Raw genomic sequence first — 15,985 nt, forward strand, 5'->3', positions numbered from 1 at the left:
AAAGTAACAACAAAATGATAATACCAAAAAAATCTCTATCAGAGGAATAAACATGTTTTTACCAAAATGACACATTGAGTTTATGCTAAAACGAGACTTTTTATCTATACACAAACCTTGTACTAATTTTCATTGCCTGTTGTATTTGGAGATCAAGCGCTGACTGTAAATATTGGTTTTATACATTTTAACCATAAAACATTTGATCTAAAAGTCTTTCTTATTCTTAAAATTGTAATTATGTTACTTTCATATTAGTCTTTAAAATGTCAGAATTTGTTCATAAGTTTATAGTTTTGTTTGTTTGATGACATAATTTTTAAATGAAATAAAACGTAATGATTTGTTACTGAAAAACCAAGCAGATTTCTCTTTATATAGTGTTTTACTCTTACTTTAATAATTCTTGGACAGCTTGTGTTTACCATTTAATACATAACCCAAGTCAGTCCCTGGAAAAAGTCCCCAGAAGACATTTTAATATAAAAATGACCAGAATTACAGGAAAACAAATATCTAAGATTGCACCAACATCAGATCTCTGACGTAGCACTGAATTATTAGCTGCTGTTCAGAAAAACATCTGCATCATCAGCCGTCTGTGATGTACAGCAATATTTCCTTTCAGTGCTTACACTCTTTGCACAAAACGCACGGTTTCAGACGGACATTAATATAAACATAGTGTTTTGGAAATGTAACAAATGCTTCTTGAAATTAAAAAAGCAATGCAATGTGTACAAATATGAGCTAATGTTCTTTGACGTTCTATGACAGCTGCTTTGGAAAACTCATTATTATCTCTCAGGGTCAGAAATATTTATATTTACTCTGCATAATCAGTGCCAACAAAATATAAACATTTGGCAGAAACCCAGTCAGAGAAGGTCTAATTACAGCTCTACAAACGTGCAAAGCAATTTTCTCCCTCAAATTATATTTTTATACAATTTAAAATATTACCACCACTCTATTAAAGACCAGTGTAACCCAGTGTTAAAAACACAAGTAAAATGAATAGATGTTGATTTAATATCTCATTCCACAACGAGATTAAAAAGTATTTAAGTTAAAAAAAATAATAATGTTTGTAAATATGTTCTTAAATATTGATAAAAAAAAGTGCTAAAAATATTTTAAACCTGTGAAATATCCCTTTAATGATTGCTTTTAGTGACATTTTAAACAACCAATAACTGGCACCGTCTGATTTCACTTCAGCCAATCAGGTTGATTGTTCCGCCCTTTTAACTGCAGCTCTGAGATTCAGCTTCGCGTCTAACTCCCGTGAGAGCTGACGGTTGTTCCGTGAATCCCCTGTAAGATTCTGTTAAATTCTACGAAGAATCCTGGAAATTGGTAAGACAATGTTAAATTAGTATCTCAGAATTCATAATTCAAAATAGTGAATCTGTTTTTTAAATTAGATCTCAAAAAGTTTCTAACAGCTGACGTCCGGAAAAATCCCTGGTAGTTATATAGCATTGAAGCATCGGTGAGTAATCGCACGCGCTCAGCCGTTGGCCCAGTAATTTCACAAAAAATTGGCTAAAATACCTAATAACTGTTCAAATTTAATAAAAAATAAAAGTGTATTATAAATTTTATATCATTATTATTGTGTATGTTGTATTTTTTCCATGTAAATTTACTTCTTTTTCTATTAGTACATGTTTAATATTTCAACGTTGTTAATGTGATGGTGCTGTGATGTGTTCTTATTACTTAGGAACTTTCTGTTCTCTGTAGGTCAGAGCTAATGCGGGTTTCTAATCCACATTTTGAATATAGATTTAATGTTATAGATGTACTTTGGCACTTTTAGATTGAAATTTGAATTGTTGAATTGCTTTGTTGATATTAGCATCCTGAGTTTTAAGATGCTTTACTGTGACCTTCTTCCAGGTCAGGTTTTTTTTTTCTTATGGTGCACTTTTGAAACATTGCGCCAGAGACATCAAGATCAACCTTACAAGAACTTGGATGGCGAGCCCCAGCCCAGAGGACCAAGTGAACTGGTAGACAGTGACCCGACTGGTCACCAGCCGTGAAACATAAAAAAAATATTTCACAGACATATTGGAAAGACTAAACAAACTTTGAAAGAACATTTGACAGACACATAAAAGACTGGGTTAATTTTTTATTTAATTTTTTTTTTAAAGCGTGCAATTTTTTGTTTATTTGTACAATGTGGATCCACAAATGTTTATATTAAATTCTACTTTTTTATATACATTGTGTGCTCTCCTGTGTTGTTCACACCTAGGCTCCCCCGAATTTAGAATCTCCTGATCAGGCCCAACTTACTTATACTTTTGTAGTGTTGGTATTGCCATCTACTATTAAAAGGTATTTAAAGTAACCCTTCTTGTGGGTTACACCTGTTTTGACCGAAACACTTTAGAAACAAACCTTATTAGCAGGATCTTATGCATGTAAACAAAGGCAGTTGATGAAAAAACCCAAACAATCTCAGTTTTATCTTTTCTCCGCCTGCATTTGCTTCTCTTCCTGGTGAAAAGTGCTTGACGAGAATCTTAGCAGAATTTAACTTATTCAATCTGGTAAAGTAACAACATACTGAGAATTTTATTCACTTATTTATTTCTTTTTTTGTGCGTGTGATCATTTAAAAAGACATTATTCTTTGAAACCCAGTGTAACTATAAATCCTGACAATGACAAATGAGAAACATAGGGTGATGTAAAAGTTCACCACCACCTGCAGCTGCGATCTTCCTAGAATGCAACAAATATGTACGGGAAAGAGAGAGTTAAGTAGGAATAAAAATACGCTAGATATTAGAGAGTTGTTTCAGAGATCGTCAGAGTATGTAGTTTTTTTGTAGTATTTTTATTTATTTTAGGAGTGTCATGATTGAATGAATTATGTTTATGTCCACTAGGTGGCGAGCATGAGCTCATGTGAATGTATAAATGTAGACAATAGAACAATAGAAGCAGAGAGTCTTGTGTGACACACCTGTGAGCAGACCTTAGAAAAGATGCTTCAATAAAAGTATCTGAGCATTACTCAACGTCTGGTCTTTATCAAGCATGAATATAACAAGGAGAACGGGTATTATGGGAAGATTATAAGCATCTGATCCATACTCAAACCTGGAAGGTGGCGGTAATGCGCCTAAAAGTTGTTTGTCAACCGCCATAGAAGAAGAGGAAGAAGAAGACGACGACTAAGGACTGCATGTGGTCTGTTGTGTTGAATGTTTGAGTGTTTCTTTGAAAACTATCTGCTGCTGAAGCAACATTCAGAGATTAAAGAAATAATCGTCAAGTCAGAGGAAGAGATGGATGATCAGCGCAGACTGCTGGATTTCTCCCGGACCCCCCTATAATCTTACACCGATTAGGTAGGAAACAGCAGCGTTTGGACGAAGGTTAATGTCTGGACCTTTCTGTATGAGGATCATTATGTTCTTTTCTTTCCCGTATAAATATTTTGTTAACAGGTAAATGAACGCAGACGTCACAATTACGCTGTGACAATGGCATTTTATGTAGAGAGAAAATGACATTTTTTATGCCTCTCCTTTAACTACTGAGACTACTTCAGAAAACAGGAAAAATGTGACCAATGCAGCGCAAGGTTAGTAAAGCAAGCAATATAAAATTAATAGCAGTGTGGTAGCTGTAAAATTGTATTACGATGCAAACCTGAAAAATTAAAAAACAAACTAATAAGCGTCCATATTTAGCTGCACAACGTAATCAAACTAATAAACCTCAGCTCTTTTTTGAGAGTTTGCTTGAAGATAAATTGACAATATCTCAGAAAATTTAATGTTTAAGTGAAATAGTTCTGGTATCACAAACTGCAAAAATGTTTCAGAGGTGTAAAAACACTGAAGTTACTCAGTAAAGAGTAACTTAAATATTTACTACTTAGAAAATGCATGTTAAAATCTGAATACTCTTTTGAAGTGTGCAGCTAAAATTAATTTAACTACTAGCAGGCAAAGCACAGTGTCGCCTAATATTTGCACCAACAGTAATACAAAATAATGCATATAAGAGGCATTAGTTTATAAAAGTCGAGGCAAACCTAAATGTACCATTTTAAAACAAAAAGCAGTGGGAGGATGTAACTTCATAACCTCTTCTAAGCAGAATCTCAGAGGGAAAAAAAGAGAAATTACGTTGTGTAACGCAAGAACAGATTATAGCAGCCAAGTGGAAAATTCACTCTAACGTGGATTATAATTATGAAAGAGCAAAGGTAGATGTCATATTTTCGGGAAATACGTGATTTGTACCATTTGTTCTGTGGGTTTTTATGTGGGTCGGGTGCCACTTAAACGGCTGTAAAGCGAAGGTTTTGGACCTTAATCTGACTGACAACTTGTTGGTTCGGATCGGACTGAAGCGTTGCTGCTCTCGGCTGTTCTTAAATTACTTCTCGGTATTTGAGGGGCTCGTCGCTCCGACTGCATGTTAAATGTATTTTTATATAATTGTCATATAAACAAAAAACTAAGGAGTTGCCTAAAAATAATTTCATACTCTGTATAACACAAACGCAAACTTGTTCCGAATCGCTGCCTCTGTTCTCAGCCTGTTCCATAGCAGTGGATTTCCTCCGGCATTATTTTCCTCCAACAAATTATTGCAGTGAACGAAGCACGTACAGCTTCCTTTTAACCTCCGTCTTCCCATTTCTGAACTGGAGCTTCAATCCTCAGATTAAAATAGCAGGCAGCTACAACCATGTGTTAGCGTATAGCTAAGTTTTGGCTACATTCCGCTGTCGCCTTGATATCAGCAGGAAAATGAAAAAACTAAGCACTGGATGGTACCGGCTATTACTGGGCACAACGGCACACCACAAACTCGATTGTGTACAGTAGCTCACAGATATTGTGAGTATGGTACTTCACAATGATGCCAGATGTCTTGGCCATGCTTTGGCCAAGAACAATAGGAGCAAGCAGGACCAGAACCAATCTATGTGGCATAAATTCAACGGAATACCTCACCACCTCTGTCATTAGGCGATACAACTGCCACTGTTTTCGGGGCTAGCTTCAGCGTTATCAATGACTTCGGAAATGGACTACATATCCCATGAGCTTATAACTAGGAGAAGAAGAACTTGAAGACAGAAGAAGAAATAATTTATAGGGTTTTCTTTCGCAGAAAGACTTATGTTAGCTGAATCCTACACTTTTCGTATATATTATGTATGATTCGTTCATCCTATTTATTAACTAAAGTTCATCTGAATAATCCAGCCGACTCCTTTCATCTTTGAATTAATCGAATACGCAACAGGTATCAGGGATGTCATTGGTTTCTTCACCTTTGCAACAACTGAGTCTGGCTTCCACTAGAGCTCCCGTTAGGTGTCTAGAATGTTTCAGAGCTGTCACAACTGGTGCCGATGTTTTGGGATGGCAATGCCAGTTTTTGGAAAACGTGTTACTTATATTGCTTGTTTAAATTTTTTTTTTTTCAATGGTAATTGTATTGGTTAATTATCCGTTTAACACCTTGAATATTTTTGACTTAATTTAATTGAAGGAAGATGGCCAAAGTAATTGAATCTACCACTAAGTGTCACTACTACAGTGGAACCTAGGAACCCCGTTGGGTTGCCAGATAGGCTTTTGGCCAAGATGGAAAATACGTAGTAGTTGTGTAAAACGTATATTGTAGAAATTAATAAAGTTTGAAAAATTTTTTTTTTACGTAGTGAAATATTATAATTTCTCATGGAGGAATAATATGTTATTTGATCCTGATGTAGTAAATTCACGTTGAGTAACATGAATTTTACAGAAGACTTCAAATGATTTCAAAGAGGGATTTTATAATACACAAAGATTTTAGTTCTTGACCATTGAAAACTTAAATGATATGTTATTGCTATTTAAAGTATTTACATATAATGGCCAATAAATATTGACAAATCAATTACTATGCATATACTTTGCATGTTTAAACTTATTGAAACATATCTACCAAATAAAATATGTAAACAGCACAATTTTCATTTAAAAAAGCATTTGTATCTTAAGTATAACCCAAAGTAATTTTTATTTCCAAAAATATGTAACAATCTTGTTCTTAATGCTGCTTAGGATTCCCCCTTTTGTCAAAGGTCTTGAGGTGTACATACTTTGTTTTGTTTTACTTCAGTGTAAAAAATTTATGGTGGTTTAACTTTAAAGTGAAAGTCCTCCTGCTGCCTTGAAAATGCTATTGAAATGCATTTTGTAGTTCAGATTTTATTCATTGTCTCATCTTTGAATAAGAAAACTTTAAAGACAATGTCCAGAACCAGAAACAAACATGGAGAAGCAACCTTCATTTATGGTGCACAAATCTGGAATGAACTTCACAATTAGTGAAAAATAGCAGATATTAAATTTATTAAATAATAACTGGTTAACAGGCATTTTTGGAAAATTATGATAATGCAAAGTTTTTGAAAACATGTTATCTTAAAAAAACTCTTAAAGTTATAGTGGCTGCCTGGTCTATTACTTTTTTGGGAACTTATGACATCCTGTGAGCTGTCATGGAACCATGCCGAACATAATGTCACTCTGGAATTGTCAATATCTCATGTTGCCACTGTCACTAATATTAACTAATAAGTCAATATTAGTGAACTTACCCGGTTTATAATCAATAGCATTATATTAAGGTAATTGTATGAAAATAATTATAATCCGGAACTGACAGGAGCTTGTCAGCACTGACTTACCATGGCCACCTAGTGTCAGTCGTAGTGGCACCTAGTGGTAGCTATTATCAGCTGTTGCAGAAGAGGTCCCATCTGACATGCATTCAGTGCAGGTGTTGTCTTTCTCTGCTAAGTCGGAACACCGGCTGTATATTTAAATATGTATGAGAATTATGTTTTAATTAAGATATTTTATTAATATTCGTTTGGACTAAAGTTATTCTGATGCTACATTCTATCTGAGACAGATAGAATGAGGTCACAGCAGCCCGTGGCACCCATGGCCACTTGTGCCACCTTACTTGTGCCACCTTACCCGGTAGTAAGGCGGCACCAGGTAAGGTGGCACAACAGCTCGGCCATGGGTGCCACGGGCTGTTGTGACCTCATTCTATCTGTCTCAGATAGAATGTAGCATATGAATAACTTTAGTTCAAACAGATAGAAGTAAGTGTGCCACCTAACCTCAGAGTAAGGTGGCACAAGTGGCACCTTACGGCAGATGTCAACATGTTTTCACTGAGGCTCTTTATTGGAAGCTGAAATTTGAGACTGTATCCAAAATAGACCAGGACGTATTTGCTTTTTTGAGGGAACACAACACTTAACAGGAAATGCAATACTTTGTGCCACATCCACCGGTGTTTTTTTTGAATTATAAATTCATTCATAGTAAATCTGACACTGAAGATGTCACCAAAGAATATTCTATTCCTATTCTATTGTTTTCCCCACTAAGCATATTTAAATATGCTGAACTATACAATTAAAAAATACTTTAAAAATACAATTGTTTATAAATGTAGCTGTTTGTATAAGGTTTCTAGTAACAAAACAGCGTGTTATGAAAGATTAAATGCGCAAATACGTCATTGTGCCTGCCAAACGTATATCGTTGAGTGGAGCGGTCGACCGCTCTAAGATGGCCACTCTAAATCTCGTCAGCGACAATAGGGGAGCGGTCCGTGAGGCGTAAGTGGTGCCAGTATGAGGTCGTGGCAACCCTTGAAAGGTGCTGAAGTTTGTAGAAATCTGTAGAAATCAGTGGCAACACTGACAGCCAGCCCCGAAAACAGTGGCACTTGTGACGCATAATGGCAGGTGTCAGCGGAAGTGCCAGTATGAGGTGTCGAAGTCAGCCGAAGTCAGTGGGAACACTGACGGCTAGCTCCGAAAACAGTGGCAGCCGTGAGACCTGCCACTGGAAGTGCCACAGTAGGTGCGGTGTCACGATTTGCGCCTGCTGTTTTTTGTTTGACAAGCAAATAAAAAAGGTCAAACTTTTCATTAGTGGTGTGTCGAATAATCCAGGATCATTTTTATGAAGCACGAAAAATGAAGAACTCACCCAAACCCGAGCAGTTAGTTTTTATTGTTTTGTCATAAATTGTTGTCTCTGTTGACATAGCGAATAACAAGCCAATCACAACCCTCTCTCCTGTTTTTCCCGTTTTCTTTTTGATCCAGCCATTGTTTCATACAACCAGATTAATCAGAATTTATGTATCAGAATCACAAACATTTTTTACTTGTTTATTCATTGTAAGGCTTCATGTTGTTTTGCCTATTTCACATATATTGTCTACTTGATGTCACAGTGGAGCATTTGAAGCACCGCGGTGCATCGGCTCATGAGTCCAGTGATTGGATGGAGTTCCTCAGGGCTTCATGAAGCTTCATCTCATCACTACTTTTCATTGTTTCCTCTGCTGCTCTGGTCAAAACCTACAGGCCCAATCCAGTGCATGCTGGTCCGATACCAGTACCTATACTGACGGAAAATGGACCCACAGTTCTTCCTGTTTAACTTAGAAAAATAAATAACAAAGGAACAAAAACTAAACTATTAACCTAGAAATAAACTCATTTTTGTAAGTGAAACCCCAAAGATATAAAGTGGACTAAAATTTATTTTTTATATAATTCAGAGTAATATAAATGACATCTTGACATAATGCTATTTACTGTTAAATATCAACAATAATCCCTACTACAATTAATTGTGTGATAAAAAATATTTTTTAAATCAGTTTATTTGAGAATTCTCCAAATGTCAGCTGGATGTGACGACTGATCTGCATCTCTGTCTACTCTTTTGAATTTTCAAGTGTTTTTTTGTTGATTTCTGTTTTAAACGATGAAAGATTTCTCCTACTTACTTCAATAAAGTTAACAATAACTCTTTTTCTCTGTTTTCTTCTCCAGGTTCCCTGCAGTGTAACCAAGAGAGAAGATCCTCTCCGGACCAGGAGGAGTTAGAACCTCTGCAGGGAAAACAAGACCAGGAAGAGAAAGAAGATCATCAGATAAAAGTGGAAGAGAAAGAAGTTTACTGCAGTCAGGGTGAAGAACAGATTGAACTAAAACAGGAGACGTATACCTGCATGTTGGTTCCTGTTGATGAGCAAACACACCAAACTGAATCAGAACCAAACAGGAACCAAGTCCTCTTAAAGGAAGCTGCTGAAGCTGAGAAGCAAAATCAGGAAAGAAGAAAACCTTTCTCATGTGTCATCTGTAAAAAGTGTTTCACTTTAAAATCAGTTTTTGATGCTCACATGAGAACTCATACGTTTCAAAACCTGTTTTCATGTGTGAGCTGTGGAAAAAGTTTTAGTCAAAAAAAAGTATTTAACTCGGCACATGATGATTCACACTGGTGAAAAGCCGTTTTCATGTGGGAGCTGTGGAAATAGTTTTAGTCGAAAAGAGAATTTAACTAGACACATGATGATTCACACTGGTGAAAAGCCGTTTTCATGTGGGAGCTGTGGAAATAGTTTTAGTCGAAAAGAGAATTTAACTCTGCACATGATGATTCACACTGGTGAAAATCCGTTTTCATGTGTGAGCTGTGGAAATAGTTTTAGTCGAAAACAGAGTTTAACTCGGCACATGATGATTCACACTGGTGAAAAGCCGTTTTCATGTGGGAGCTGTGGAAATAGTTTTAGTCGAAAAGAGAATTTAACTCAGCACTTGATGATTCACACTGGTGAAAATCCGTTTTCATGTGGGAGTTGTGGAAAAAGTTTTATTCAAAAAATGCATTTAACTCAGCACATGATGATTCACACTGGTGAAAAGCCATTTTCGTGTGTAAGCTGTGGAAAAAGTTTTAGGGGAAAACGGGAATTAACTCAGCACATGATGATTCACACTAGTGAAAAACCGTTTTCATGTGTGAGTTGTGGAAAAAGTTTTTGTAACAACGTTAGTTTAACTCATCACTTGATGATTCACACTGGTGAAAAGCCATTTTCGTGTGGAAGCTGTGGAAAAAGTTTTAGGGGAAAACAGAATTTAACTCTGCACATGATGATTCACACTGGTGAAAAGCCGTTTTCTGTGGGAGCTGTGGAAAAAGTTTTATCGAAAACAGAATTTAACTCAGCACATGATGATTCACACTGGTGAAAAGCCGTTTTCTTGTGGGAGCTGTGGAAAAGTTTTTATCGAAAACAGAATTTAACTCAGCACATGATGATTCACACTGGTGAAAAGCCGTTTTCTGTGGGAGCTGTGGAAAAAGTTTTTATCGAAAACAGAATTTAACTCTGCACATGATGATTCACACTGGTGAAAAGCCGTTTTCATGTGGGAGCTGTGGAAAAAGTTTTGTCACAAAGTTAGTTTAACTCACCACATGAGGCATCACACAGGTGAAAAGCCATAGAAGTATTTTCCATACATGTCCTCTGTTGAAGTTCACTATTCAGTTGATCTGGTTTAACACTAGAATGAAAGACTGCAGGGGTTTCATGTCTATAAAGCTGAAAGTTGTTGTATTTGTTAAATCTGATCATTTGTATTTCACATTTGGATTTTTGGAGATGTGCAAACACGACACATTTTTCTTCAGAGATGCTTGGTTTTTTTTTTCCTGGCATTTTCTGTATCAAAAAACAATACTGATAAACTCTGTTACTGTATTAACATTCTGTTTCTGTACAATGTGAAGAGCAGAGGGCTCAGCACACAGCCCTGAGGAGAGCCATTACTGATGCTGATAGCTGGAGTGGCTTTGGAGCCCACTGACTATTTCATGCACTAACAGAGTTTGACCGGACATGGACTCCCTTCCAGAACATTCTCACAAGATTGGACTTGAGGGATTGATTTGTATTATTCTATCCTGTATAGAGAAAGAGTGGGTGGGTGTTATTGACCTCAATACACTTATAATAAAAAAATACAATGTGCTGTTATGCACTAATTGTGCATTCTCAGATATATCAACATATCACACCTTATAAAATACATTATTTTGCAGACGACATCAGTATCTTCTGTGCTGGAGAAAACATTCAACAACTTTCAGAAGTGGTCAACACAGAAATGGAAAAATTACAGCACTGGCTCAAAAATAATAAAGTAGCTGTAAATTTAGATAAGACTAAATTTATGATATTCGGAAACAATAAAAAACAGGAAAATAATCAAATTAAAATATCAATTGAAAGTGTTTATTTAGAACAAGTACATGAAGGAAAATTCTTGTGTGTCATGTTTGACGACAAATTCAACTGGAAACCACAGATCAGCCTAGTAAAATCTAAAATAGCCAAAAGTGTAGCTGTTATAAGAAAAATTTGTTTCGTCCTGGACTATAACTCTTTGTTTATTCTATATAATACACTCATTGTGCCACAGTTAACATATTGTGTGGACGTTTGGGGGAATACATACAAAACAAATTTACAGCCATTATACGTCTTACAAAAAAAATCAATCCGTATACTACATAAAGTGGGATACTGGGAACACACAAACCAGTTATTTATCAAATCAAATACACTGAAATTCTGGGACCTGGTCAAATTTAAAACTACACAATTCATGTTTAAGGTCCGAAATCAAAAACTTCCACACAATATACAGGAAATGTTTGGTGACAGAGAGGGTGGTTATGATTTAAGAGGTGAAGGGTATTTTAAAAAACAACAGAACAACCAGGAAGAGTTTTTGTTTATCTGTGTGTGGAGTAAATGTTTGGAATGGATTGAATGATGAGATTTAAAAAATTACAAATGTAAACCAATTTAAAAAATCGATTAAAGCAGAACTCATTTCAAAATATGCTACATAACATGTTTAATAGTTTATAATGTAAATGATTATATAAATAGTACTTAAAATAATTGTACATAGTTAAACATAATGAAAAATGGAAACAAGTTGTCTCTTGTTGATGTTCTGAAAGTTAATTGATAATACATTGACAAGTATGAAAGGGGCAGGATATTATAAGATGTATCTTCTACCTGCTCTTTTTCGAACAGAAAATATAAAATTGCATGTCAGATGGGCAAAATAATTTGTTTCACATTTTATTTCTTAAGTTTGTCTCATTCTATTTGGTTTTCTTGTTCTTTTTTTGACTGTTTTTAATGTCTGTTCGAAATAAATAAATAAATGAAATGAAATCAACATACAACAAAAATCTCTAAGGTTTCTCTTCAAAACAAAATGACCTTGTAAATGATGCTGTTATTTGTTTCAGATTATATTAACCACTTTAACTCTCCCTATGTAAAAGTTTTGTGAATTAATAAGTTTATGGAAAATGTAAGAATGCATGGTTGATTATTATTGTCTTCAATAATTTGGTGTCTTTTGTCTTTGTTGTATTTTTTTCTTTACAGCTGCAGCTGTCTTCTATTATGACTATAAAAAGATGTTATGTTTTTAGGCTGTGACTATTACATTTGCTCAGTTACATTTAGTTGAAAAAAAATACTACAGAGAATTTTTTTTTTTACCTGAGTAATATTATGAATACTGTTACTCTTTCTTAAATATTTCTGGCTACTTACTACACACTTTGAGTTACTTCACTAAATGAAGATGATAGGTATTTTTCTAGAACCTACATAAAAGAACCACAGACAACGTATATGAATTTTATGACGAAGCTGTTGCAAAAGGAGAAAACTCTGTCAACTGCTCCAACTGTTCACAGAGCGTTCTGAAGATCTTTGGGTACAGCTTGTCTTTTATTATCAAACTTCAAAGAGGGAGGATAGGCAAGATAGACAGCAAAGGTCGTAAAACAATTTACCTAAACACAGCAAAGGTCGTAAAACAATTTACCTAAACAACTAGCAACCCAGTTCCAGATGTGATCTCTGATCTACGGTCTGAGCCCGGTTCAAATCTCGGTCAAACTGTTTCACATGAAGATGAACAGGCAGTTGTGACCTCCAGGTCAGTTCATACACACACTAAAGAAGAGAACACTTTAAACTGACTAACATTAGACTGAATATGAACTAAAGTAACAACAAAATGATAATACCAAAAAATCTCTATCAGAGGAATAAACATGTTTTTACCAAAATGACACATTGAGTTTATGCTAAAACGAGACTTTTTATCTATACACAAACCTTGTACTAATTTTCATTGCCTGTTGTATTTGGAGATCAAGCGCTGACTGTAAATATTGGTTTTATACATTTTAACCATAAAACATTTGATCTAAAAGTCTTTCTTATTCTTAAAATTGTAATTATGTTACTTTCATATTAGTCTTTAAAATGTCAGAATTTGTTCATAAGTTTATAGTTTTGTTTGTTTGATGACATAATTTTTAAATGAAATAAAACATAATGATTTGTTACTGAAAAACCAAGCAGATTTTCTTTATAGTGTTTTACTTTTACTTTAATAATTTCTTGGACAGCTTGTGTTTACCATTTATTACATAACCCAAGTCAGTCCCTGGAAAAAGTCCCCCAGAAGACATTTTAATATAAAAATGACCAGAATTACAGGAAAACAAATATCTAAGATTGCACCAACATCAGATCTCTGACGTAGCACTGAATTATTAGCTGCTGTTCAGAAAAACATCTGCATCATCAGCCGTCTGTGATGTACAGCAATATTTCCTTTCAGTGCTTACACTCTTTGCACAAAACGCAACGGTTTCAGACGGACATTAATATAAACATAGTGTTTTGGAAATGTAAACAAATGCTTCTTGAAATTAAAAAAGCAATGCAATGTGTACAAATATGAGCTAATGTTCTTTGACGTTCTATGACATCTGCTTTGGAAAACTCATTATTATCTCAGGGTCAGAAATATTTATATTTACTCTGCATAATCAGTGCCAACAAAATATAAACATTTGGCAGAAACCCAGTCAGAGAAGGTCTAATTACAGCTCTACAAACGTGCAAAGCAATTTTCCCTCAAATTATATTTTTATACAATTTAAAATATTACCACCACTCTATTAAAGACCAGTGTAACCCAGTGTTAAAAACACAAGTAAAATGAATAGATGTTGATTTAATATCTCATTCCACAACGAGATTAAAAAGTATTTAAGTTAAAAAAAATAATAATGTTTGTAAATATGTTCTTAAATATTGATAAAAAAGTGCTAAAAATCTTTTAAACCTGTGAAATATCCCTTTAATGATTGCTTTTAGTGACATTTTAAACAACCAATAACTGGCACCGTCTGATTTCACTTCAGCCAATCAGGTTGATTGTTCCGCCCTTTTAACTGCAGCTCTGAGATTTAGCTTCCGTCTAACTCCCGTGAGAGCTGACGGTTGTTCCGTGAATCCCCTGTAAGATTCTGTTAAATTCTACGAAGAATCCTGGAAATTGGTAAGACAATGTTAAATTATTATCTCAGAATTCATAATTCAAAATAGTGAATCTGTTTTTTAAATTAGATCTCCAAAAGCTTCTAACAGCTGACGTCCGGAAAAATCCCTGGTAGTTATATAGCATTGAAGCATCGGTGAGTAATCGCACGCGCTCAGCCGTTGGCCCAGTAAATTCACAAAAAATTGGCTAAAATACCTAATAACTGTTCAAATTTAATAAAAAATAAAAGTGTATTATAAATTTTATATCATTATTATTGTGTATGTTGTATTTTTTCCATGTAAATTTACTTCTTCTTCTATTAGTACATGTTTTAATATTTCAACGTTGTTAATGTGATGGTGCTGTGATGTGTTCTTATTACTTAGGAACTTTCTGTTCTCTGTAGGTCAGAGCTAATGCGGGTTTCTAATCCACATTTTGAATATAGATTTAATGTTATAGATGTACTTTGGCACTTTTAGATTGAAATTTGAATTGTTGAATTGCTTTGTTGATATTAGCATCCTGAGTTTTAAGATGCTTTACTGTGACCTTCTTCCAGGTCAGGTTTTTTTTTCTTATGGTGCACTTTTGAAACATTGCGCCAGAGACATCAAGATCAACCTTACAAGAACTTGGATGGCGAGCCCCAGCCCAGAGGACCAAGTGAACTGGTAGACAGTGACCCGACTGGTCACCAGCCGTGAAACATAAAAAAAATATTTCACAGACATATTGGAAAGACTAAACAAACTTTGAAAGAACATTTGACAGACACATAAAAGACTGGGTTATTTTTTTATTTAATTTTTTTTTAAAGCGCGCAATTTTTGTTTATTTGTACAATGTGGATCCACAAATGTTTATATTAAATTCTACTTTTTTAAAATTAAATTCTACTTTTTTATATACATTGTGTGCTCTCCTGTGTTGTTCACACCTAGGCTCCCCCGAATTTAGAATCTCCTGATCAGGCCCAACTTACTTATACTTTTGTAGTGTTGGTATTGCCATCTACTATTAAAAGGTATTTAAAGTAACCCTTCTTGTGGGTTACACCTGTTTTGACCGAAACACTTTAGAAACAAACCTTATTAGCAGGATCTTATGCATGTAAACAAGAGGCAGTTGATGAAAAAACCCAAACAATCTCAGTTTTATCTTTTTTCCGCCTGCATTTGCCTCTTCCTGGTGAAAAGTGCTTGACGAGAATCTTAGCAGAATTTAACTTATTCAATCTGGTAAAGTAACAACATACTGAGAGTTTCATTCACTTATTTCTTTTTTTGTGCGTGTGATCATTTAAAAAGACATTATTCTTTGAAACCCAGTGTAACTATAAATCCTTACAATGACAAATGAGAAAAAAATTTAAAAGTTCACCACCACCTGCAGCTGCGATCTTCCTAGAATGCAACAAATATGTACGGGAAAGAGAGAGTTAAGTAGGAATAAAAATACGCTAGATATTAGAGAGTTGTTTCAGAGATCGTCAGAGTATGTAGTTTTTTTGTAGTATTTTTATTTATTTTAGGAGTGTCATGATTGAATGAATTGTTTATGTCCACTAGGTGGCGAGCATGAGCTCATGTGAATGTATAAATGTAGAGAATAGAACAATAGAAGCAGAGAGTCTTGTGTGACACACCTGTGAGCAGACCTTAA

At 34.8% G+C, this 15,985-nt stretch overlaps 1 long non-coding RNA gene across 1 annotated transcript; it reads left to right on the plus strand.

The window, feature by feature from the left end:
• Positions 1 to 705: 705 nt before the first annotated feature.
• Positions 706 to 2,236, plus strand: LOC145553877 (uncharacterized). The gene is made up of 2 exons (XR_014089920.1): positions 706 to 1,495; positions 1,906 to 2,236. It is a non-coding gene; the product is annotated as an uncharacterized LOC145553877 (long non-coding RNA).
• The last annotated feature ends 13,749 nt before the right edge of the window (positions 2,237 to 15,985 follow it).

Source organism: Poecilia reticulata, chromosome 11, assembly GCF_904066995.2.
Source record: "Poecilia reticulata chromosome 11, P_reticulata-male-v2, whole genome shotgun sequence".
Lineage (NCBI taxonomy): Eukaryota > Metazoa > Chordata > Actinopteri > Cyprinodontiformes > Poeciliidae > Poecilia > Poecilia reticulata.